The sequence below is a fragment of the Sander vitreus genome, unplaced genomic scaffold, assembly GCF_031162955.1.
Source record: "Sander vitreus isolate 19-12246 unplaced genomic scaffold, sanVit1 ctg368_0, whole genome shotgun sequence".
NCBI classification, from domain to species: Eukaryota; Metazoa; Chordata; class Actinopteri; order Perciformes; family Percidae; genus Sander; species Sander vitreus.
Window position 1 is genome coordinate 1 of NW_027595500.1, and position 24,330 is coordinate 24,330.

Below are 24,330 nucleotides of genomic sequence, written 5' to 3' on the forward strand. Positions count from 1 at the left end.
TGTATTCACTTTGTTCACTGTGTTGTGTCACTTTTGTGTAAAAATAAAAAATAAAAAAGTTGAAAAAAAAATATTGCATCTGATGATGTATGAGTCATCCTAGCAGTCCCTTTTGCCCCATTTTTGGCCAAGTGGTTAAGGCGATGGACTAGAAATCCATTGGGGTCTCCCCATGCAAGTTCGAATCCTGCCGACAACGAAAGCAGCCATTGGGTTTGTGAGCAAACCAATGGCACATCTTCAGACCAAGACATTGCAGGTGTAACTTTGGAAAACAAACAAAGTGATGATCTGGGTTCTCATTTATAAAACTGTGCGTAAGATCCTTACTAAAACTGTACGTACGCTCAAAAGCCAACAATGGCGTACGCCAAAAAACATTCCGATTTATAAAACTGTTTGTATGCACACCTGTAAGCAATGTTCCCTTTATAAATACAGGGTTCATACGGGTGCTTGAAATCCTTGAAAATGCTTGAATTTTGATGTTGTGTTTTCAAGGTTTGAAAAGTGCTTACATTTTGGATAATGCTTGAAAATGCTTGAAATTGTAACTGTATTTCTTTCACAACAAATACCTATCTGACTGAATAGTTTGTTTATTAAACAGAGAAATAAAATGTTGGAGATCTTCCAGTCTGTTTCCATGTGTGACTCCCCCCCATGAAACCACTGCTGCACCATGCCGAGAGGTTGTCATTTCAATGAACGTTGGCTGGAAGATGAAAAATACAAATTATGGATTAAATGGCGACAAACCCCACGAGTTGCCTCTTGTAAAGTCTGCTAAAAAGTTGTGCAGCTTTTCACAATGGGCGTGTCTGCGCTCTCAAGTCACATGAAGGGTAACTCATAGACTTTTTAAGTAAGCCAACTGAAGTAGCTTACTGTACATGTTAGCGCCTATTTGTTTACGCTAGTAATTGCTAGCTAGGAATTTGCAGGCTTAGTGACTGAGAGTACTTGGTGTGATAATGTAATGTTAGTATTGCATGTCCGTTATGGCATGTTCATTTGTGGAATATGAAGTGAACATAGCCAAAGTTACATCACAGTAACTGTAACGTTAACTACCCGCAAGTTAAAACCTGCAAACATTAGCCCAGTGCATAACAACAATCATTGATTGTTGAACAGAAATTGTGTCAGATGGAGTGTCATACAAGTAGCCTACTGTAAGGTTGAGGATGGCCTTATGCAATATTTACACTGCTCTATTCCAGTAGATACTGTGGTGGAAGTTTTCGATGCAGCAGGTGTTAGAGGTTTTGGAAGAAAATGGATTTGTGAAACTAAAATAAAAGAACTAGACTAGAACTAAACGTAGACTAAACCAAGTTAGGTTTTTGTATTTTATTATAAACTTGCAAGTTTACAAGGAAGCACACGGTTCACAAAAGGCGCGCAGCACTGGTGTGAAAGGTCTCTTCAACGAATAAGAAAAAGCATACAGTATATATGCATCTCCAGTGAGATAGAAAGACATACCCCCCTTTCTAAACATGACTCAACATTTCTTACAATCAAACAGAGTCAGACATTCAGGAGCCACTACACCTCTTTCCCTCTGTACCACTTTCTACCCCGAAGTTTAGACATCCCGTTTATCTCAACTATGTGAGAAGTCTCAACTATCCAGGGAGAAATAACAGATAGTTCAGGGTGACCTTGTAGCCCCTATCTGTTCAGCGTACACATTACATTCCCAGACTTTGTGGCTCTTACTTTCAACATGTGAGAATAAGAAAAACTCACTTTCAGCATTGTGAGACAAAGTAAAACAGAAATAAGACAAGAATATAAAGAATCATGCTTAAATATAATTTTGCCATTACAATACATGTATATGTCTTCACAATGAAATACATTTTTGGTAGCACTTCATAATAACTATCCATAATTCATCATTTGTTAAGCATTAGTTACCTATTAGTTAATGGTTTGTTCATTATTATGTATTTATTGTTCATACATAATTTATCATTAGTAAAGCATTTGTTTACACAGTTCTGAATGGTTTGTTCATAGTTAATAAGCCTATTAGCTAATGGTTTGTTAATCATTATTAATTTATTGTTCATACATAATTCATCATCAGTAAAGCATTTGTTCACATAGTTATAAATGGTTTGTTCATAATAAATAAGCCTATCTAAAAAAATATGTTTGTAAGTACATGATTTATACTTAACAAATAATGAAACAACCATTTATAAATGAAATCATTTTCCCATTAAACCAGTTGCAAACTATTACTAAATGCTTTGTTCATCATTTATAAAGCATTGCTCCTATGTTAATTCTTAGAAATAAAGCATTTGTATACACACACTCATAAATGGTTTGCTCATAGTAAATAAAGCTCTCAATAATTATGTTTATAAATAGAGGTTTGACACTTACTAGATAATGGGATTGTAAATAAGCCAATGGGTGAACTTGGGTCCGTGAGCTGACCAATCAGCTATCAACTAGGCTACGTTAGATTGCCAAATTTACGTCTCCTCACGTCCCTTTAGGCGCTGCATCGGAACGTCGTATAAGGCTGCTGTTATTCACTCGGTAAGAGAAAAAGAACGGCATTTAGTGAATTAAATCAATTCTACATACTATATACTATCTAGTACTGGCTATGCCTTGTTGTGAATAGAACGAAAGAGCTGTGTCTGAATCCACTGTCGTCACAGAGTTAAAGGCAGTGAATTCCATTAAAATAGTGCAAAGCTAACGGGTTAGCTAAGGTGCTGTATTCATATGCTAATAGGGTAATTAGTCACAAAAGGCTAGCGGAGTACTGTGTATTGCCTATGAAAAGGCTAATGATTCTATCTATTGGTTATGGAAAGTAATGTTGCTTTTCAATACTATTGCTAGCTGTGGGTATTTTGTTGAATGAATGTTAGTACAAGTTGTGAGTTTAATTGTTTAACTGGAGTTTATGGTGAAGTAACTTTAAAGAGGCTAATGTTTAGTGCATTCTTTCTACTGTTACCGGTGCAGGGAGGGATAAATAAGCACGCATGTCTTAATGCCTCTAGATTACAACACTGTAGCTTAAGTTATGGGAAAATAATACAATTTGAGAGATTTTTACATGCATTTATGCAATTATATTAAGAATAGTGTTAATGTTACTAAGGTAGATTCCATAAAACTTGAATTAGAAATGTATTTTTTGTATAAAGGTTGCCTATTAATATAAATGTACTTTTGATACCTAAAAGGGATTTATATACTTTTGATACTTAAGAGAAGAAATTTAAGAACAGTTGTATAACTGAATATAGATTTAGATATTTCAATATTGGTTAACTGAAATATCACCTCATTTTATTTTCATTGTAGCCTAAGCAATTGGTTTTATTACTGAAAAGTAATTGAAAGAACTGATTTGGCCTTATCTACAGGTGGAGGAGGTGGAGATTTGAGAAGCGCTACGCACGGGAGGTCTGGTCCAGAGAGGGATATTGCATCACATTGACTCTTCAGATCCCAGAGTCTTCAGGGTTTAGAGATTCCCAGTTCAGTTGGCTGCGTGGCGAGCTACAGGATTGAGACTCTGAATTTATACAGATTGCCCTGGATTCCTTCTTCATGGTGGTAGGACCAACAGAAACCAAACTCATATGGGCCCCAACGTTGAAAATCTCTGAACTCTTGTCATCAAAAAACAATTGAGCTCATAGTAATGAAAAGGGTTTCTGTTATGTGCACACTTTATTATTTTAGTTGTTATGTTTCATACCTGTGCTTATCTGTATGTATGCCATGTTTCTGTGTATATTAATACACTTCTCAAACTTTATCCTGGTTTCCTAGTCTCTTTATTGATGTTCAATTCTCTGGCTCTTAACAATCTAGTTTTCTTCTGGTTCTGGTCCAAATTCACACTGATATCAACTAAATAACACTACTATGAGCTATTTCATGAATGTACATTCTTACTACATCGTAATAAGGTTTACAAATACTGTTTTTTCTTGTGTTTCTGTTGTATCTGCTAGCCTTTGCAACTCATTTATAAATGCTTTGTAAAGCATAGCAAGTCCTCACTTTAGATGGGCTCACACCATGTAGTCAACTAATCAGTAGTAACTCATGAGTTAATCATGAATTGATGTGTTGGTAAGTGCTTGTTAAATATGCATTAACACACTATCCATAGGCATATTTCTGAAGGCATGTCCAAATAGAACAATACATGTGTGTGTCCAGGTTCTGTTAGCCTTTGCAACTCATTTATAAATGCTTTGTAAAGCATAGAAAGTACTCACTTTAGATGGGCTCACACAATATACTTAACTAACCAGCAGTAACTCATGAGTTAATCATGGATTACATTATTGGTAAGTATTTGTAACAGATGTGTTAACACCCCAGCTATTAGTTTAGGCCTTTTTTTAAATCATAACATTTTATTTAAGACATGAACAAATGTAGGTGTAGATAGTCCGTTAATCATTAACTTCCTAGTTTTAACCGACCTTATACGTTCCTGAGTACCTAGTTAATAATGGTAAGAAGACTTCCTTTACAAATGGTTAATGCATCATTTAGGAATTATTAAAAAATAAACTGATAAACATTTTACATGAGCTTACTTACTATAGACCAACCATTTACTAACTGTATTTACTAATGCTTTACTGATTAGAATGAATGTAGGAACTATGATTTACAAATGATGAACAAAGAAATTACTAATAGTTTGTAGATAGTTCATAAAAGGGAAAATTATTTAATTTACCAATGGTTTTTGCAATGCTTATTAAGTGTCAAACCTATATTTATAAACATAATTATTGAGAGCTTTATTTACTATGAACAAACCATTTATGAGTGTGTATACAAATGCTTTATTTATGATAATTAACATAGGAACAATGCTTTACAAATGATGAACAAAGCATTTAGTAATAGTTTGCAACTGGTTTATAATGGGAAAATGATTTTTTCATTATTAGTTAATATAAATCATGTACTTACAAACATATTTTTCAAGATAGGCTTATTTACTATGAACAAACCATTTATAACTGTGTGAACAAATGCTTTACTGATGATGAATTATGTATGAACAATAAATTAATAATGATGAACAAACCATTAATAGGCTTGTTTACTATGAACAAACCATTCATAACTGTGTGAACAAATACTTTACTCATGATGAACTATGTATGAACAATTAATAAGTAATAATGAACAAACCATTAACTAATAGTTAACTAATGCTTAATAAATGATGAATTATGGATAGTTATTATGAAGTGCTACCAGATCAAGTGTAGTATCTGTTCTTATCAGTTTAATATCTGATATGTTCTCTATCAGGGGGCAACATATTAAATGGATTTTTAGCAATGGGAGTTGAAAAAGGGGCTTGCTCCATTCACTCCACGCATAGACCTGGTATTGCATCGCCGCTGGGAACGGTGCACCCTTCTGTCTTGTGGAAAACCAAATAACAATGCACACTGAGCTGCCCGTCGTTCAATTTGATACTGGACCAAAAGAGACATTTGTTGCAGTGGCTGGCGGACTTCATGGCCAGGAGTTGTGGCAAAAACCGCTCGGTTTGACTGAATGATCTGTAAAACCTCATTGGGCTCCTGGTATCAAAAACACTGTTTACCTGAAACGTATGAAAAGAACTCTTACCTGTATTACGTCTGAAAACAATTGCTTTTACTGTACTACACCTGTTTTAAATAGTTTTACAGAGTAACTTATTTATCGCGTTGTATCTTAAATGGTAACTGAAATTTTGTGAATTGTGTGAAGACCTTTATGAAATGTGTCTTGAACGTGTCAATAATAATAAAATAAAAAATAAAAAATCTGTTTGTATCAGTTTAATATCTGATATGTTCTCTATGAGGGGACAACATATTAAATGGATTTTTAGCAATGGGAGTTGAAAAAGGGGCTTGCTCCATTCACTCCACGCATAGACCTGGTATTGCATCGCCGCTGGGAATGGTGCACCTTTCTTCTGTCCAAATAACAATGGACACTGAGCTGCCCGTCGTTCAATTTGATACTGGACCAAAAGAGACATGCGTCGCAGTGGCTGGCGGACTTCATGGCCAGGAGTTGTGGCAAAAACCGCTCGGTTTGACTGAATGATCTGTAAAACCTCATTGGGCTCCTGGTATCAAAACACTGTTATAATACTCTAAGACACGACAACTGGGGTGAAAAACGCAGCAGCAAATAAACAGCAAGATGAAGTCTCACAAAAGGACAGCGAGATTTGCACTATTGATTGGCAGGAAAAACAGCAGAGAAAAACGACTCCAGCGCTATTTTAAACTAAACCAACAAGGGATGGATCTAAATGAAGACATGAAACAAATTAAAGGAGAGACGTCCCTTTTAGCAGAAATTAAAAGCAAGGGTGTCATTTTAAGAAGCAAAGATAAAAGAAATAGAGGAAGGGGGAAAAGTGTACAAGATACTTCTTTAAGAAAATAGTAAATAAAGGAGGGGGGCATTTTAAGCTTAAAAAAAGAAAATGGCTGCACTGCTAAAACAACAGAGGAAATCAAAGACACAATTCAAAACATTTTATACAGAACTATATAGAGAAAAATTGGTTCAACGAGACAGCATGATGGAAGTTTTAAATTTCATTGAGCAAACGGTAGACGACAGAGTGCTTTTAACCCAGGATTTTACCATTCTAGAGTTAAATGAATGCATCAAGAGATTTTGAAAAACTTGAACAACTTCCTGACAGCTTTAGAGTAGGGATAGTGACCCTCCTTTACAAAGACAAGACTGACCTGAGAAATTGGAGACCCATCACACTTTTAAATTTTGATTGTAAACTTTTTAGTAAACTTTTAGCATCACACACGTCTTTGTTTTTAGAAGGGCTGATCCACCCGGATCAAGCCTGTGCCATACCAGGGAGGAAGATCACCGACAGCCTCGTACTGATCCGAGACACCATCTGTTATGCGAGAGACAGAAACATCCGGCTAATAATCCTAAATTTAGATTTTGAGAAAGCTTTTGATCGGGTCTCGCACCAATACCTTTTCCAGGTACTGCAAAAAATGGGTTTCCCAAGAAGGTTTATAGCCTGGGTGGGATTGCTGTACCGGGGTATTACCAGCAAATTCCTTGTTAACGGGAAATCTGACAAAAGCAGTCAATATCAACTGCGGTGTCCGTCAGGGGTGTCCGTTATCTGCCCTCCTTTATGTTATTTGCATCGAACCACTGGCACAGATCTTGAGAAGGGACACACAAATCAATGGGGTAGGAGTGCCAGGGAGCGGGGGACTTGCAACAAAGTGCATTTTATATATGGACGATATTAACATTTTATGCACTGACCTTTTATCTGTCAACAGGACTCTAGACTTGACCAACTGGTTTGGGCGGGCTTCTGGGTCAAAACTAAATAGAAGCAAGACCCTAGCCCATTTTTATGGACCGTGGACAGCGACTGAGATGACGGGACTCCCCCTGACTGTGACCCAGACCGACCAAAAAATACTTGGGGTCAAATTTGATAGGGAGGGGAGAGGGAAAACAAATTGGCCAGACATGGTAGGGAAAGTTAGGCAGAGATTAGGGTACTGGAGACTTAGATGACTGACACTAGAAGGAAAGGTTTTAATCATCAAGGCAGTGATTTTACCTTTGCTTTTACTCATCAGCTCTGTTTTTATCCCACCCAGAAAAGTGATTTTTAGACCTGGAGCGAGCCATCTTTTATTTCCTGTGGGGGGTCCAAGTGGGAGCGGTTGCAGAGAAGCGTGATGAAGAAGCCAAAGGAGAAAGGAGGGAAAGGAGTGCCGGACCTGTTATTGTTTTTAGGGAGCAGATTTACAGCTATACACATAACAGCAGCCACGGCCCCCATCCAGAAATGCTAAGACAGCAGCTATGGCACGGTTCTGGATGGGGTCATATCTCAGAAGACTGAAGATTTTACCCTCTGATCTTAAAGTACCTGTGTCTTTTATCCTGCCGCCAACCTACGCTTTTATCCAGACCTTTTTAAAACTTTTTCAGAGCAAGAAGATGTGTATGTTTTAACAAATCATCGCTCTCTCATTTCAGTTGTGCAGGAGCGGGAACCAGTGAGTCCAGTGCGTGGGCTGGCATTTGGCGAGCCCTCAACTGTTTGGCGCAACACGAACCATTCGGCTCTCCCAAACAGACTCCGGGACCTGTCATGGATGGTGGCTCATGAGATCCTCCCCGTCAGGTCCGTCATGCACTCCCGGGGCATGTCAGCGCACTCAACCTGCCCCCGACCAAGTTGTGGCGAGCCTGAGTCGGTGAGGCATTTGCTCTGGGAGTGCAGCGCTGCCGTAGACCAGTGGGCAATGGTCGGCTCCTTGCAATTCCCGTACTTACCAGCAAGGGAGGTCCTCACAGCACAGCTAGTGCTGTATGGGATCAGCCCAAAGAAACAGATGCCAGCATGTGACTTTGCAAATCAGTGGCTCACCCTGGCCGCCATCAAAGATGCCATTTGGACCTCCAGAAACTTGCTGGTAAGAAAGCACATGCAGATCCCCCCCGCAGTTGTGATCAGGATGGCTGCAGGAGCGGCCCAAATTGCCAGCGCTGGAAGGGGCAGGCCTAGGACACAGCTGCAAAGAAGAATCGCCTCTGTGCCCATTCGGACGAAGGAGCCGGAGCCACACAGGAAAAGGTCAAAGCAGCGGCGACCTGACTCTCCGGGTGAGGCAGGTGGGAAGGAGCAACAAGGGGAGGGTCTCCTCTAAGCACCGTAACAGGATCCCGAGAGACCCAAACGGTATTAGTACAGCTTGTTAGGGACTCGCTGCGCTCCTGCACAACTGATATTTGAAGAGAGCATTTAAACCAATGCCCTCTCTCTTAAGACTTTTAATATGGACACTAAACACACTCTGACATGCACAAGATAACAACTTTTTATGTTTACCTGAAACGTATGAAAAGAACTCTTACCTGTATTACGTCTGAAAACAATTGCTTTTACTGTACTACACCTGTTTTAAATAGTTTTACAGAGTAACTTATTTATCGCGTTGTATCTTAAATGGTAACTGAAATTTTGTGAATTGTGTGAAGACCTTTATGAAATGTGTCTTGAACGTGTCAATAATAATAAAATAAAAAATAAAAAATCTGTTTGTATCAGTTTAATATCTGATATGTTCTCTATGAGGGGACAACATATTAAATGGATTTTTAGCAATGGGAGTTGAAAAAGGGGCTTGCTCCATTCACTCCACGCATAGACCTGGTATTGCATGCGCCGCTGGGAACGGTGCACCCTTTCTTCTGTCTTGTGGAAAACTAAATAATGCACACTGAGCTGCCCGTCGTTCAATTTGATACTGGACCAAAAGAGACATTTGTTGCAGTGGCTGGCGGACTTCATGGCCAGGAGTTGTGGCAAAAACCGCTCGGTTTGACTGAATGATCTGTAAAACCTCATTGGGCTCCTGGTATCAAAACACTGTTATAATACTCTAAGACACGACAACTGGGGTGAAAAACGCAGCAGCAAATAAACAGCAAGATGAAGTCTCACAAAAGTGCAGCGAGATTTGCACTATTGATTGGCAGGAAAAACAGCAGAGAGAAAATATTGGCGGTGTGGCCTTGGAAAGCGGCACACCAAGTGAGGCTTACCGCAATTGTTTGGACTGGGACGACCAGGGTTTACGGCTGCTCTCGAGTACAGGGCCGTACTTACTCTGGTTTCTCTTCATAATGCACAAGTCTTTCGCCTTTTACTAAAGACTTCCGTGGAGAGGAACACCAATGATTTAAACCTATTGTTGGTGGGCTCTGCTGTTTGGCTGAGCCTTGTGTACTTGCGAAAAGCAAATAAGCTGTCTTTAATTAGACTTCTGTTCTGTTGTCATTAGTAGCTAAGAAATAGGACACAGAGGGAACATTTCCGTTTGACTGAACCTTGTCCAATTGTGAAAACCAAACAAGCTGTCTTTAACCAGCCTTAGGTGCTTCACCATGGAGCGCTTGGGCGGGGGTGCTAAGTAGCAGCTATTGTTATGCCCAATTAAAAGTACTGGACCATGACGCACAAGTCTTTCGCCTTAACGGCTTCTTTTGCGTAATTTACGAAGCACTGTTGGATATAATTGATCCAATCTATGTTTTTATTAATGGTCACCTACCAAAGGAGGAATGATTTGAAACTGGCACCAACTTGATTTCTAGATTTAAATTCATCTGGAACACCACGAGGAATGTCACTGCTGTGTATGTATACGCGGTTGTCAAATGAACCCCCTGGGAGAGTTGTTCTGTGGTGAGAGAGCTCCTTTTGTAAAATGTTGTGGTAGTTGTTGCATCAAGCGGTCCTTGTCTATTGAGGGGAAGATTTGGAAGGGCATAACTAATTGCGTGAGGGCGCAAGTACCTGTCCATCTTGCTGGTAGTCTAGGCTGCAGTTTCTTGTCACCACAAAGCCACCAGAGGTCCGCCCTGGAGAGGTTGTGATGAGAGAAAGAGCTAGCAGTATAGTTACCTAAGTCGGTGGTAACGCTTAAGGTTTCTGAGCAATCGGTGTCTGGTAAATCTTTAACATTGAAGCCCTGGTCGTATCGAGTGAAACATGTTTAATTTCCAGGGTAAAGAACAACAGATGGGGGAACAGATGAGACAGATACTGCTGGGAAGAGCAGGGAGAGAGTGCGACACTTGCTATCCGAAGAGTTGTATGCGGTGGAGAACAATTTTGTAATACAGGACAGCCCCTCTGGGTCGTTTTTGTTAGATAGTTTGAAGGGCATGCTGCCTAGGGCCGACCGAGCCGTAGCACAAGCAATACAATCAGTTTGCCCGGTGGTTTGAGCTGTATACTGAGCCTAGAATTAGGTTGAGCCAACAACTGCCTTGGCTAGATTCTTTACAGTGGCTTGTTTAGTACGTCAGACTCGTCGTTGTAGCCAGAAAGAACTCCGGAAGCTTCGACCCATATGACCTTTCCCGCATGGCAGCGCCAGTGGGACTTTAGTGCAGAGATTCATGTGTTTAACAGCTCGGGGCAACACGTGCAGATCAAAATGTGGTAACGCTTCACGAATTTGCGTGTCATCCTTGCGCCTCCGAGTGCGCTTCTTCTCTGTGGGACAATTGTTGCTCTTTGAACCGGAAGGTAACGCAGTGTGAGAGTTTGGAGAGAGAGAGACAGAGGGAGGAAAACAGTATTATTTCGAGAAAAAATGTTGTACTAGTTGCTTAGTTCTTATTAGCCCCCTGGTATCCTTTAGTCTCTAGAAAGAGCCAGCATCTACGCAAATCTACGTACCTGTGCGTGGAGGCCCACACATTTTCTACAAGTAGTAAACATTAGCTTCAGGCTAACGCCACCTGCATGGCTTCCTCCACACCTGGTGAGTCCCCATTTCCCCACAGGATTTCCTCTTTGTTTGAAAATGCAAACAAAGAAATCTCTGACCTTAGGGAAGAAGTTTGTCGGCTCTCAAAGGACTTAAAACCAAAGCCTTGTTGACAGCCTATCTGGGACGTTGCTCAAAATCAAATGCTCAAATCACAACTCTCTCGGCGGCTTTCCAGGATACTGCGCTGCGACCCATCCGCCTGCCCACATCCATCTTCTTGCTCGACACCGACCATCAGGCCATCCTGGACTAAAGTGGTTTGCGGCCGGATGCTATGTGAGAATCTGCGGCACGCAGTGCAGACCAAGACCTTTGATTGACTGTTTGCACCCGTAAACACTACCATAAGCGCACTTCCCAGTCTCACTCTCCCATAAGCTCTCATCATCATCATCACAGGTACAGCGCTACCCTCTCCTCTGTGCTTCCTTTGGGCAGCCACCCATTCATAATCCCATAACTACGGTGTCTGTCCCCGACTGAAATCGGTAAAATCAAAGCGTAAACCAACGAGGTGCTATACTTAACAACCTAATTGGAATTAAAACAACCACTGCAACGATAGAACAGAATAGGAGAATCAAATGTGGACTATTAAATATTAGATCTCTGTCTTCTAAAGCAATATTGGTAAAGCGATTTGATATCAGATAATCAAATTGATCTATTCTGTCTTACTGAAACATGGCTGGGCCATGAAGAATATGTTAGTCTAAATGAAGCCACTCCTCCCAGTCATATTAATACTCAAATTCCTCGAGGCTCAGGCCGAGGAGGGAAGTTGCAGCCATATTTGACTCAAACCTGTTAATTAATCCTAAACCTAAATTTAATTATAACTCGTTTGAAAGTCTTGTTCTTAATCTTCAACATCCGATATGGAAAACATTACAGCCAATTATATTTGTTGTTGTTTGCAGACGCCAGGCCCGTATTCTGAATTTTTATCTGAATTCTCAGAGTTTTTTGTCTTATGTAGTCCTAAAATCAGATAAAATAATTATTGTAGGTGATTTTAATATTCATGTGGGACGCTGACAGCAATAGCCTTAGTACTGCCTTCAACTCACTACTAGATTCAATTGGTTTCAGTCAGAGTGTGCATAAGGCCACGCACTGTTTTAACCACACACTCGACCTTGTGCTGGCATATGGCATCAAAATTGAAGATTTAATAGTATTTCCACTGAATTCCTTATTATCAGACCATTTTTTAATAACTTTCGATTTCTTACTACCCGACTATACGAAATTAAATAAAACCTTCTACACTAGATGCCTATCTGACAGTGCTATAAATAAATTTAAGGAAAATATTCCAACAGCATTTAACTCAATGTTGTGCTTTAATATAACAGAGGACCTTTATGTTAACTTTAGTCCCTCCCAAATTGATAATTTTGTAGACGGTGCTACGGCCTGCCTACGGGACGACTTTAGACTCTGTTGCTCCCCTCAAAAAGAAGATGATGAAGCAAAGGAAACTAGCACCTTGGTATAACTCCCAAACTGGCAAATTAAAAACAAATCTCACGAAAACTTGAAAGTAAATGGCGTTCCTCTAAATTGGAAGAATCTCGTTTAGATTGGCAAGATAGTTTGAAAACATATAGGAAGGCCCTCAGAAATGCCAGATCAGACTATTACTCATCATTGATAGAAGAAAATCAGAACAACCCAAGGTTTCTTTTCAGCACTGTTGCCAGGCTGACTGACAGCCACAGCTCTACTGAGCCATCTATTCCCCCTAGCACTGAGTAGTGACGACTTCATGAGTTTCTTTAATGATAAAATTATAACAATTAGGGATGGAATTCATCACCTTTTGCCCTAACGTCTAACGGTTCACCTTTGAATGCAGGAGTGATAAAAAGAACGACAGGACTTGACATATACTTAGACTGCTTTTTTTCCTATAGACCTTCAACAATTAATGCTAAAGGTCTCTTCAGCAAAGCCATCTACCTGTCCCCATCCCAATGAGGCTACTTAAAGAAGCGTTATCTGTGGTTAACAATTCATTACTAGATATGATCAATATGTCTTTATTAACAGGTTATATACCGCAGTCATTTAAAGTAGCTGTGATAAAACCTCTTCTGAAAAAAACCCACCCTCGATCCTGAGGTCTTAGCCAACTATAGACCTATATCTAACCTTCCCTTTCTCTCCAAGATCCTTGAGAAAGAAGTCGCTAATCAGTTATGTGACTTTTTACATAGGAATAGTCTATTTGAGGACTTTCAGTCAGGATTTAGAAAGCATCATAGCACAGAGACGGCACTGGTGAAAATTACTAACAACCTTCTAACTGCTGCTGACAAAGGACTTGTCTCCATACTTGTCTTATTAGATCTTAGTGCTGCATTCGATACTATTGACCATACCATCCTTTTACAGAGACTGAAACATTTAGTTGGCATTAAAGGAATCGCACTAAGCTGGTTTAAGTCCTATTTCTCTGATCGATCTCAATTTGTCAATATCAACAATAAATCCTCCAAATACGCTAAAGTTAGCCATGGCGTTCCTCAAGGCTCAGTGCTTGGACCAATTATTTTCTCCTTGTATATGCTTCCTCTAGGCAATATTATTAGGAAACACTCAATTAACTTTCACTGTTATGCGGATGACACCCAATTATACTTATCAATCAAGCCAGACGAAACCAGTCAGTTAGCTAAACTTCAAGTATGCATTAAAGATATCAAATCATGGATGACCTACAATTTCCTGATGTTAAACTCAAACAAAACTGAAGTTATTGTGCTGGGCCCTAAACACCTCCGAACATCATTATCCCAAGATATAATTACTCTAGATGGCATTACCATGGCCTCCAGCTCTACTGTCAGAAATCTAGGAGTTATTTTTTGATCAGGATATATCCTTTAACACCCACTTAAAACAAACCTTTAGAACAGCCTTTTTTCACCTTCGTAACATTGCCAAAATTAGGAAGATCCTGTCTCAAAACAATGCTGAAAAACTAGTCCATGCATTTCTTACTTCCAGGCTGGACTATTGTAATTCCCTATTATCAGGATGCTCAAATAAAACTCTTAGGACTCTCCAGCTGATCCAGAATGCTGCAGCGTGTGTTCTGACAAGAACTAAGAGAAGAGATCATATTTCTCCTGTATTGGCTTCTCTGCATTGGCTTCCTGTAAAATCCAGGATTGAATTTAAAATCCTTCTCCTGACCTACAAAGCTCTAAATGGTCAAGCACCATCATATCTAGAAGAGCTCATAGTACCTTATTGTCCCACTAGAGCACTGCGTTCCCAGAATGCCGAGTTACTTGTGGTTCCTAGAGTCTCTAAAAGTAGAATGGGAGCCAGAGCATTTAGCTATCAGGCTCCTCTCCTGTGGAACCAGCTCCCAGTCTGGGTTCGGGAGGCAGACACCACCTTTAAGAGTAAACTTAAAACTCTCCTCTTCGATAAAGCTTATAGTTAGGGAGTGAGGAGTTGCAGCGTTCGCCAAGACCGGCGGGGAAGGTGTGTAGCCACAGTCATGATGCACCGGCTCCCTATCTCGGCTTCTCTTCATAGAAAGCTTACTATATTTAGGGTATGAGGAGTTGCAGCGTTCGCCGAGACCGGCGGGGGGTGGGTGTGTAGCCACAGTCATGGCCACCCCCACCCTATCTCTGCTTCTCCCCATAGAAAGCTTACATATACTTAGGGAGTAATGAGTCGCAACGTTAGCCTGGACCGGTGGGGGAAGGTGTATAGCCACAATCACGGAACACAGCCTCCCTATCTCCCCTTCTCTGCAGCTTAGTTATGCGGTTATAATTCTAGACTACCGGGTACCTCCTTGGACACACTGAGCTTCTCTCTCTCTCTCTTTCCATCTGTGTGTATTCGTGTCACAGAAATGCTTGTTACTAACATAGCTCCGGGGAGCTTATTCCCCGGAGTCCTTATGTTCTTTTTTCCGCCCAGCATTATCATCTTGGATCATGATGGCACCTACATCATGGTGGCAGCTGTCGCCGTGGTCCTGCCCTATGCCCTGCTGTGCCCTATTACACCCTGCTACGCACTGCAATGCCCGGCTTCAACTTGCTATGTCCGGCCAACGCCCTTCCACGCCCTGTTACGCCCTGCTGTGCTCTACGACACTATGAACTATTATAAGTATTACAATATCTTTATTGTGACTATTATTGCCATTGTTCATCATACCCCCCCCAACCGGGACCGTCAGACACCGCCTACCAAGAGCCTGGGTCTGTCCAAGGTTTCTTCCTAAAAGGGAGTTTTTTCCTCGCCACTGTCGCACTTACGCATTCATGCATGCTCTTGGGGAATCACTGGAATTGTTGGGTCCTTGTAAATTATAGAGTGTGGTCTAGACCTACTCTATCTGTAAAGTGTCCTGAGATAATTCCTGTTATGATTTGACACTATAAATAAATTTGAATTGAATTAAAATTAAATTGAATTTGAATTGAAGTGTTTCTAAGCGAGCCGTCATTCAGATTTAGGACCTGACACTTGAGTAAGTAAACAGTTCTTAATATTTGTATTAAATATTAGTGCAGAACACTGTAGAAACTAATATTTCTGTCTGACATTACTCTTTTTACGGCACTTTGGGGAATATCTGAGTGCTGTTAGTCACGTACAGTGTTGTTCATGGTACAGACAGTACAGTATTAAGTACAGTTAGCGATGTTAGCTAGCTGGGACCCAACAGCGCCCCTAATGGGACCCTTCTGCTTCCCCTTCCACCCGGGCCCGGCCGCCTGGCAGCCAGGCCCCCTACAGGGCCAAGAAGCCAGAGGAGGTGGATGCGGAGGCCTGGGCCCACGTCAACTCCGAGGGTGGCGACACCGCAAACGCCACACTCATCCTGAGCCGGTGGAAGGTCCAGTTTGGTAAATACCAGGGCAAGACCTTCCACTGGCTGCTGGAGAATGACGTGGGCTACAGCGTCAACCTGGTGGCCTCCCACCAGAAGGAGCGAGAGAGGACAGGGTCTCAGTCCCCGCTGATGGCCAACAAGGTGGAGTACTTCAGTCTGACTCATACAAAGCAATTAAAAGAGGGATGATCTGATGACAATTTTAACCTCCCTTGGTGAATTTACAGGACGCCTTCATCCGCTACTCCTCAGTGTACCCTGACTTTGCGGGGGGCAGTCAGGTTCCACTGGGTGTTCGAGGAGGCGCGGGTGAAGTCCCTCCAGCCCGGGCAGGAGGGACAAGCACTTGTTGGCTTCGGGGACTTTAAATTTGAGACCCTGCAGAGCCTGTACGAGTCTGAGGACTCCAAAAAGATCCGGTAAGTTGTTAAAACATTATTAATTCCATTATAAATGTAGCTGCTGTACTGAGCACCGGTGTGAAGAATTTATGTGACAAATTGTCTGATTTGTACAGATTTATCAACTAACTCCGGAGGAAGGCGCCAGCTCCTGGCACGCAGATGGAGAACGCCGTCCAATATGTCCGGAACAGGGACAGACAGAGAGCCAGGGCTGCTGCTGCATCCACCACAACGGCTGCTACATCCAGGAGCACCAGCACCATCACCAGCAGCAGCAGCAGCAGCAGCAGCCAAGCCTCTGTCTCGGCCGCAAGCCAGAGAGCCAGGAGTGCCTCACAGTAAGTGTTTCACTGAAAAGCTGTCTGTTTGATGTACCTGGATGTGTTTGTATTGTTGTCTCATTATAAATATTGTCGTGTGTTTTTTTTATAGACCTCTTGGTTCTGCGCTTGCGGCCTTTGTCTCTGGGCAGCGTTCTCTGTCTGTGGTGGAAATGCAGGCAAAATTGTGCCTAAGCCTGCATTTCCAGGCAAGTCCAAAATACAAAGTTAAATGTTTATACTATTGTATTCCCTGTGATCACTTTCTAAAGTTCTGTTCTCTGTGTGATCACAGCCTCTTCCTTCCGGCCCTTCAGACCAGCTCTTCCCTCCACTTCCACCGAGGAGCCCTCCGATGAAGAGCTGGTCAAGGCAGCAGTTGACTTGGAGAAGTGTAAATAAACAGTCAAGTAATATTTTACAATTTGGCAAATTGTTTATGACAATGAAGCTTGAATTCATTGTTAACCGTTGTTGTTTATTTTGCTTATAACTGTTTCCATAATCAGAGGAGGAGATGAAACGACAGGTAGGTTTGTGTTAAAGGGGTGATAGAATGCAAAACCGATTTTACCTTGTCATAGTTGAATAACGACAGTTCGGTGGGTAAATAGGACATACATAGAAGCTCAAAATCACTAACTAACATGCTGAACAAATCACGTCATTGAAATCACTAAACGACATGCTGGCCAATCAATCATAACATCCCTAATCATAGTATGTGTAGAGTAACATTTTTCTTCTTCATCCTTTAGAGACCTGTGCAATCTGTCTGCTGTCTGCATCACTCACTCAACCTTTGTAATCTGTTATCATCAGTTTGTCTCATCCCCGCTTTCTCACCTTTAGTAGTAGTAGTAGTAGTCATTTTTGTGTGCAGCTTGGCTAAATGTGGGCCTGAATTTGTTTTTGCAATGAATATGTAGTATATGCAATGTACTGTCTATACATCTTAAGATTGACACAACAATCTCATTCTTTCGTGTTACTGAAACATTTTATTTCTCTTAAAGCCTCAGACGTACAGGCCCCTCTCTTGCTCCTGCAGCATCCACCTCCTCCCCCTCTGCAGCAGCACAGAAGGGGGCTGGTGTCTGCCATGGATGAGCCAACAGATGAGGAGCTGCTGGAGGCCACACCGGACCAGGGACGAGCCCCTGCAACCTCCAGCAGCCATGGAGAGGACGGCAGAGACACCAGCTCCTGCGCCACGTCGTAGAGCTGCCAGTCCCGTGCCACGTCCCTGGAGCTGCCAGTCCCCCACCGCCACATCCTGGAGCTGCCAGTGCCCCGTCACCTGGAGTGCAGGAGTTGACAGAGCCAGCTTTCCTCCCTCCTCCGCCTCCTACTGGCAGTGCTGAGGTAAAAACATATTACATATACATGTCTGTCAAAACATACATATCAGGCCTCTCTGCTGCCCTCACACATACAGTGTTTTCCTTTAGATATTAAAGTGTCCTGTGTGTTTGTGTTATCTCTCCAGCTGCTGCCTGCGTCCTGACGGCCGGGTGCTGTTTACCAGGAACAGCAAGGCTCATCAAGGAGCTGAACGTATGGTGGTACCCTCCCTGACCCGGCCGATCTACACCCAGCCTCATGCGTCCCCCGACCCCTTCTTTGCGTGTCGGCTGTTCCTGTGGATGCCACACAGGATCTGGCAGCTGCAGCTGACATGCCCCCCAGCCTTCGTGCACCGTTACCATGACAAAGGCTGGGCTGCACAGGACTATCCGGAGGGTCCTGGACATCGACGGCTTGTATCTCATGGCCACTGAGTACCTAGAGTGCTGTCGGTGTAAGAAGAAGGTTGGAGGGTGGTCAGAGGGCATCATTAGGCAGCTGTCCCCCCACCTACAGCTAGTGGTGGGCAGATCGAGGCTTCGTGAAACAATTAAACAGTTGAAGCAAATGTGCCATATTGGGTCGAGGCTTCGAAAACAATCCGATACCCGTCTCGACGATGACACCTAGTGGTCACTTGCAGGTGTTGATCTGAAACAACCTTGACAACCTTATTATTGTATTTTTGTGAAGCTTGTAACCTGTAGGCTCCTCACTGTGCATAATGTTATTTTGGTCATGAAAAATGAATATTAGTAAAAGAAATCAAGCCACAATGTCTCACTTTTTTTATAGATTTTTATTCAAAAATATTAATTTCTCTGCTGTGGAAGGACTTAGCCTACTTCTTTTTTTTACAGATAATTTCTCCAGCCTTTGAAAAAAATCCTTTCACAAGGGACACTTGTTGCTGGCGTGCAAAGATATTTTTTTAGCAAGGACATACAAATGAGGAAAGATTACTGCTCTCTCTTTCCAGTAAGTTAGGGGATCATGAGTTCTGGGCAAAACGCATCGTTGATGTATTTTTTTCACTTCCACTGTGGCATCAGCTGTAGCATTGTGTATCATCTGGGTTTCACGGATACGATAATCAAAAAGTTCCCATAAACTGTCCTGTGTTTCTACTGGTGTTGATGTTGATGATGATGATGATGGGCCTGATGTTGACATTTGTGGCTCTGAATGAAAATGAAAATAGCAATTAGTAACAAATCCTAAACTGACGGCATATATGAAGTATAAATTACATGAATCAGATTACATAACATAACAGACTGAAACTGCTCACCAGGAGTTGTGTTTGAACGCATCAGCGAAAGCACACTCCAGTGTGATGTGCTTTTCAGCATCCTGGGCTTTGGCAGGATTTCCAAATGCCACATTTTTTTAACCTTGGGTCCAGCAGTGTAGCCATTGTCAAGGCTCTAAAAGTCTCATACCCTCTACATCTGGAGTGCAGACCGTCTTGCAGATGTGAGCCTATGAGCCAAAACAGGAGAAAACCATATTAATTATAATAATGACAACATTATGACAGTTATGGCCAATTACATGGGTAGTATGGTCATTGTGGCCTACCTAATTGTACAGTTGATTCCTGCGTTGCATGTCCTTTTTTTCTGTGCAAGCTTGTGCTGCAACATCCTGTACAGTGGTATAAGCTTTGAAGCAGACACTCTCTGTTCCTTTGACATCTCTGTTGTTGCTAGTTTGAATGGTTGCAGTAGTGACAATGATTGTTGAATAATGTCATACTCAAGACTTGTCAGGGGAGCAGTATCACTGTTTAAATTGGAAAGTGCAGCACCCACTGGCTGACATTGCTCATACAAGCGTTGTAGCATGTCGAATGTGCTGTTCCATCTCGTCTCAACCTCCTGTATCAGTTTCAGAGTTGGTCTGGCCATCAAGCCCTGCATCTCCACAAGCTTGTCCTTTGCTTTGCAGCTGGATCTGAACAACCCCACTATCTTTCTGGCTTTGTGGCGTATTTCATTGATGACTGGGGGTTTGATCTAGGGCCTTTTTCACAATCAAATTTAAATTAAGAGCAAAACATGGGACATGGTGAAGGTGGAGTAGCTGGGCGCTTAGGATCATGTTGGATGCATTGTCAGTCACCATGCACTGAACTTTGGAGGTTATTCCCCACTCAGCCATTAGCAAGGCTTTAGCCTCCATGAGATGCTGGGCTGTGTGGGTTTGGTAAAACCTCCTTACACCCAGTACACCAGTTGCCATTTTTGCCTCTGCTGTTATGTAATGGCAAGTTACACCAAGATATCCGTCCATATTAATGGAGGACCACATGTCAGCCGTAAGGCTAACAAATTCGGCCTTTTGTAGGTCCTCCATTGTCTTCTCCTTGGTTTTGTTGTACCTTTCGCTGACCATTGTTTTAAGCACCTTCCGGGATGGGAGGACATAGCTTGGATCAAGCTTGTTCACAAAGGCCCTGAAACCCTCATCCTCCACAATGGTGAAGGGCTGCAGATCCTTCACCACCATGTTTAGAAGAGCCTCATCCAATTCCCTCTGTCTGCCTTTTAAAAGAGAAAATAAAACATACTTTCAGACAAATACAGCTTCAAATAGTGCACAGCTATTAAAAGTAGCCTACTGGTTTATTATTTGGAAACCTTTCTCAGGGCTCTCAAGTTTTGAAGACAGGCAAGAGTGACATTCTACCCCCGTCAGGGGGTTAAAGAGGGGCGGGTTGGATGGATCGTGGATATGGGGGGTGTTTATTATTCTTATTAGTGTTTTTGTTATTAATAATTGCTCAGACTTGCAGAAGAAAAGATTTGACACATGGCACTGACAATTCAACCATATACAAAGTATTTATTCCATTCCCGCATGGTAACTAATAATGTGGGGGGTTTGGGGGTCCTCCCCCAAATAATTTTGAGCATTAAACACTTCATTTCCTGCATTCTGGTGAATTTGTATGCACCTATTTCTACCTTTTTCTGAATCAATATGCTGGAAATATCTTTATGTAAAGGGAAACATAGATTATAATCCAAATATAAAAACATAATGGAATATATTTCAATAAGGCTGTCAGGCATTCTGTATTGCTTTCATCTATGTATTCTCTGGTAGATCGACTTTTCTAATTATATCTGAGTCACACATGTAGCCTAGCATTTACTCCTCCCTCTTTTGCATCTTTTGTTGAGGAAGTAACCTCCTTAAATGTGTCATTCACCTCAATGATACATTAATTCATTTTAATGTATTAATAAACCCCTGGACTGTAATATTGTTAAGTTTGAGCAAGATTTCTGCTCATGTTCAAAACTTTGTGCACATTCAAAATATATCTCATCTGTGTTCTCTGAGATTTGGAGGATTCGTGATATTTTGAGAAAAAATAAAGTTATAATAGTCACTATATTTCAGAAAATAATCTACCTGCACCATAGTCTGCTGTGCCATACGTGATTGCTCTGCTGATACGGTAGATCTCAGACCTTCTGACAGACTCAGAGCCCCCATTTGGGTCTCTGAATGCGACAAAGTTTAGGGAAGTGGCTGTTCGCTGCTCTATGCTTTTTTTTCATTGGTTGTTGCGTTAAATCTTACACATTACAAATTGTGTGGTCTGTTCCTGACCCTGTCAATCAAACGCTGATTCGGCGGACCATGCCACCTGTCGAAACACTTCGAAGCTTCATTTAGCCATAGTCACGTGACATGGGTGTTTTGAATCCCGCTCGGATCACTGTTTCGAAACATCTGCGCTCGGGATCTCGACAAAGCTTCGGAACATCAGTTTCGCGTCAGCCATCCCTACCTACAGCTTCCAATTCCCAGCTGTACTTACATACAAGTAAGAAATATCAGTTTGTGTTTAACATATTGTATGATGTATATATGTTTTGTTATATATAATGTTTGTTTTGTTTCTGCAGGCTGTCCTGTGACCTTAGGGTGGTCGCACAGCTGAGGTCTCGCACTCTGGGCAACAGTGCTTCTCGGTTGTGCAACACCCTGCGGGAGGCGCGCTCAGATGCCTGGATGCAGAGAGCTATCGCGTACCTCGCCGTATGCGAGCAGTTCCTGGCCTTGTGCTCAGTGAGGGGGCAGTTCCCACCACCACCCCCAGATGCCCCCCTCTCCCCTCTGCCGTCTGGCTGTTAACCGTGTACAGCCATGACATCCTGATGCGGCTGGAGGAGTACAAGGCCAGGATCACGTCCCACCTTCGGATCCATCCTGAAGATGGATTCCACTAAGAAGGCAAGTGAAGTTTGTGACAGTTTAATATTTTAATAGATATGCTTTACAACACCGCTGTGTGTTCATGGACTTGGAATAACATGAAGAATCTCTCTCCTTAAGGTGACAAAAAAGCTTGCAGGTACCGCTACAGACACGGCCGCCTGGGTTACCAACGTGGGTAACGAGCACGGTCCTCATCAGTGTCCTCACCTGCTCCGAGGGCACCGAGGGCCTGTCCCCCCATGGCAGCCAGGTTGATGAGGCGGTACCGACTCACCGAGGTACAACCCCCGCATCTGATCTACGTGGATCGTGACTGCTGAAGTTTTTCCTTGCCACTGTCGCACTTACGCATTCATGCATGCTCTTGGGGGAATCACTGGAATTGTTGGGTCCTTGTAAATTATAGAGTGTGGTCTAGACCGACTCTATCTGTAAAGTGTCCTGAGATAATTCCTGTTATGATTTGACACTATAAATAAAATTGAATTGAAATTGAATTGAATTGCTGCAGGCGAGACGAGCGTGTCGAAGCTATATATATATATATATATATATATATATATATATATATATATATATATACAGTCAGGTCCATAAATATTGGGACATCAACACAATTCTAATCTTTTTGGCTCTATACACCACCACAATGGAGTTGAAATGAAACGAACAAGATGTGCTTTAACTGCAGACTTTCAACTTTAATTTGAGGGTATTTACATCCAAATCAGGTGAACGGTGTAGGAATTAAAACAGTTTGTATATGTGCCTCCCACTTTTTAAGGGACCAAAAGTAATGGGACAGATTAACAATCATAAATCAAACTTTCACTTTTTAATACTTGGTTGCAAATCCTTTGCATTCAATTACAGCCTGAAGTCTGGAACGCATAGACATCACCAGACGCTGGGTTTCATCCCTGGTGATGCTCTGCCAGGCCTCTACTGCAGCTGTCTTCAGTTCCTGCTTGTTCTTGGGGCATTTTCCCTTCAGTTTTGTCTTCAGCAAGTGAAATGCATGCTCAATCGGATTCAGGTCAGGTGATTGACTTGGCCATTGCATAACATTCCACTTCTTTCCCTTAAAAAACTCTCTGGTTGCTTTCGCAGTATGCTTCGGGTCATTGTCCATCTGCACTGTGAAGCGCCGTCCAATGAGTTCTGAAGCATTTGGCTGAATATGAGCAGATAATATTGCCCCGAAACACTTCAGAATTCATCCTGCTGCTTTTGTCAGCAGTCACATCATCAATAAATACAAGAGAACCAGTTCCATTGGCAGCCATACATGCCCACGCCATGACACTACCACCACCATACTTCACTGATGAGGTGGTATGCTTTGGATCATGAGCGGTTCCTTTCCTTCTCCATACTCTTCTCTTCCCATCACTCTGGTACAAGTTGATCTTTGTCTCATCTGTCCATAGGATGTTGTTCCAGAAATGTGAAGGCTTTTTCAGATGTTGTTTGGCAAACTCTAATCTGGCCTTCCTGTTTTTTGAGGCTCACCAATGGTTTACATCTTGTAGTGAACCCTCTGTATTCACTCTGGTGAAGTCTTCTCTTGATTGTTGACTTTGACACACATACACCTACCTCCTGGAGAGTGTTCTTGATCTGGCCAACTGTTGTGAAGGGTGTTTTTCTTCACCAGGGAAAGTATTCTTCGGTCATCCACCACAGTTGTTTTCCGTGGTCTTCCGGGTCTTTTGGTGTTGCTGAGCTCACCGGTGCGTTCTTTCTTTTTAAGAATG

The 24,330-nt window shown here is 42.0% G+C and overlaps 2 non-coding genes and 3 pseudogenes across 2 annotated transcripts; all 5 read left to right on the plus strand.

Moving 5' to 3' along the window:
* The first annotated feature begins 5,256 nt into the window (after positions 1-5,256).
* Positions 5,257-5,446, plus strand: LOC144513884 (U2 spliceosomal RNA). The gene has a single exon (XR_013501192.1). It is a non-coding gene; the product is annotated as a U2 spliceosomal RNA (small nuclear RNA).
* Positions 5,447-5,782: 336 nt separating this feature from the next.
* Positions 5,783-5,993, plus strand: LOC144513885 (U2 spliceosomal RNA; annotated as a pseudogene).
* A 235-nt stretch (positions 5,994-6,228) lies between these two features.
* LOC144513881 (uncharacterized) lies at positions 6,229-18,771 on the plus strand (annotated as a pseudogene).
* LOC144513886 (U2 spliceosomal RNA) lies at positions 9,083-9,294 on the plus strand (annotated as a pseudogene).
* Positions 9,712-9,828, plus strand: LOC144513883 (U5 spliceosomal RNA). Its single transcript, XR_013501191.1, has one exon. It is a non-coding gene; the product is annotated as a U5 spliceosomal RNA (small nuclear RNA).
* Positions 18,772-24,330: the final 5,559 nt, after the last annotated feature.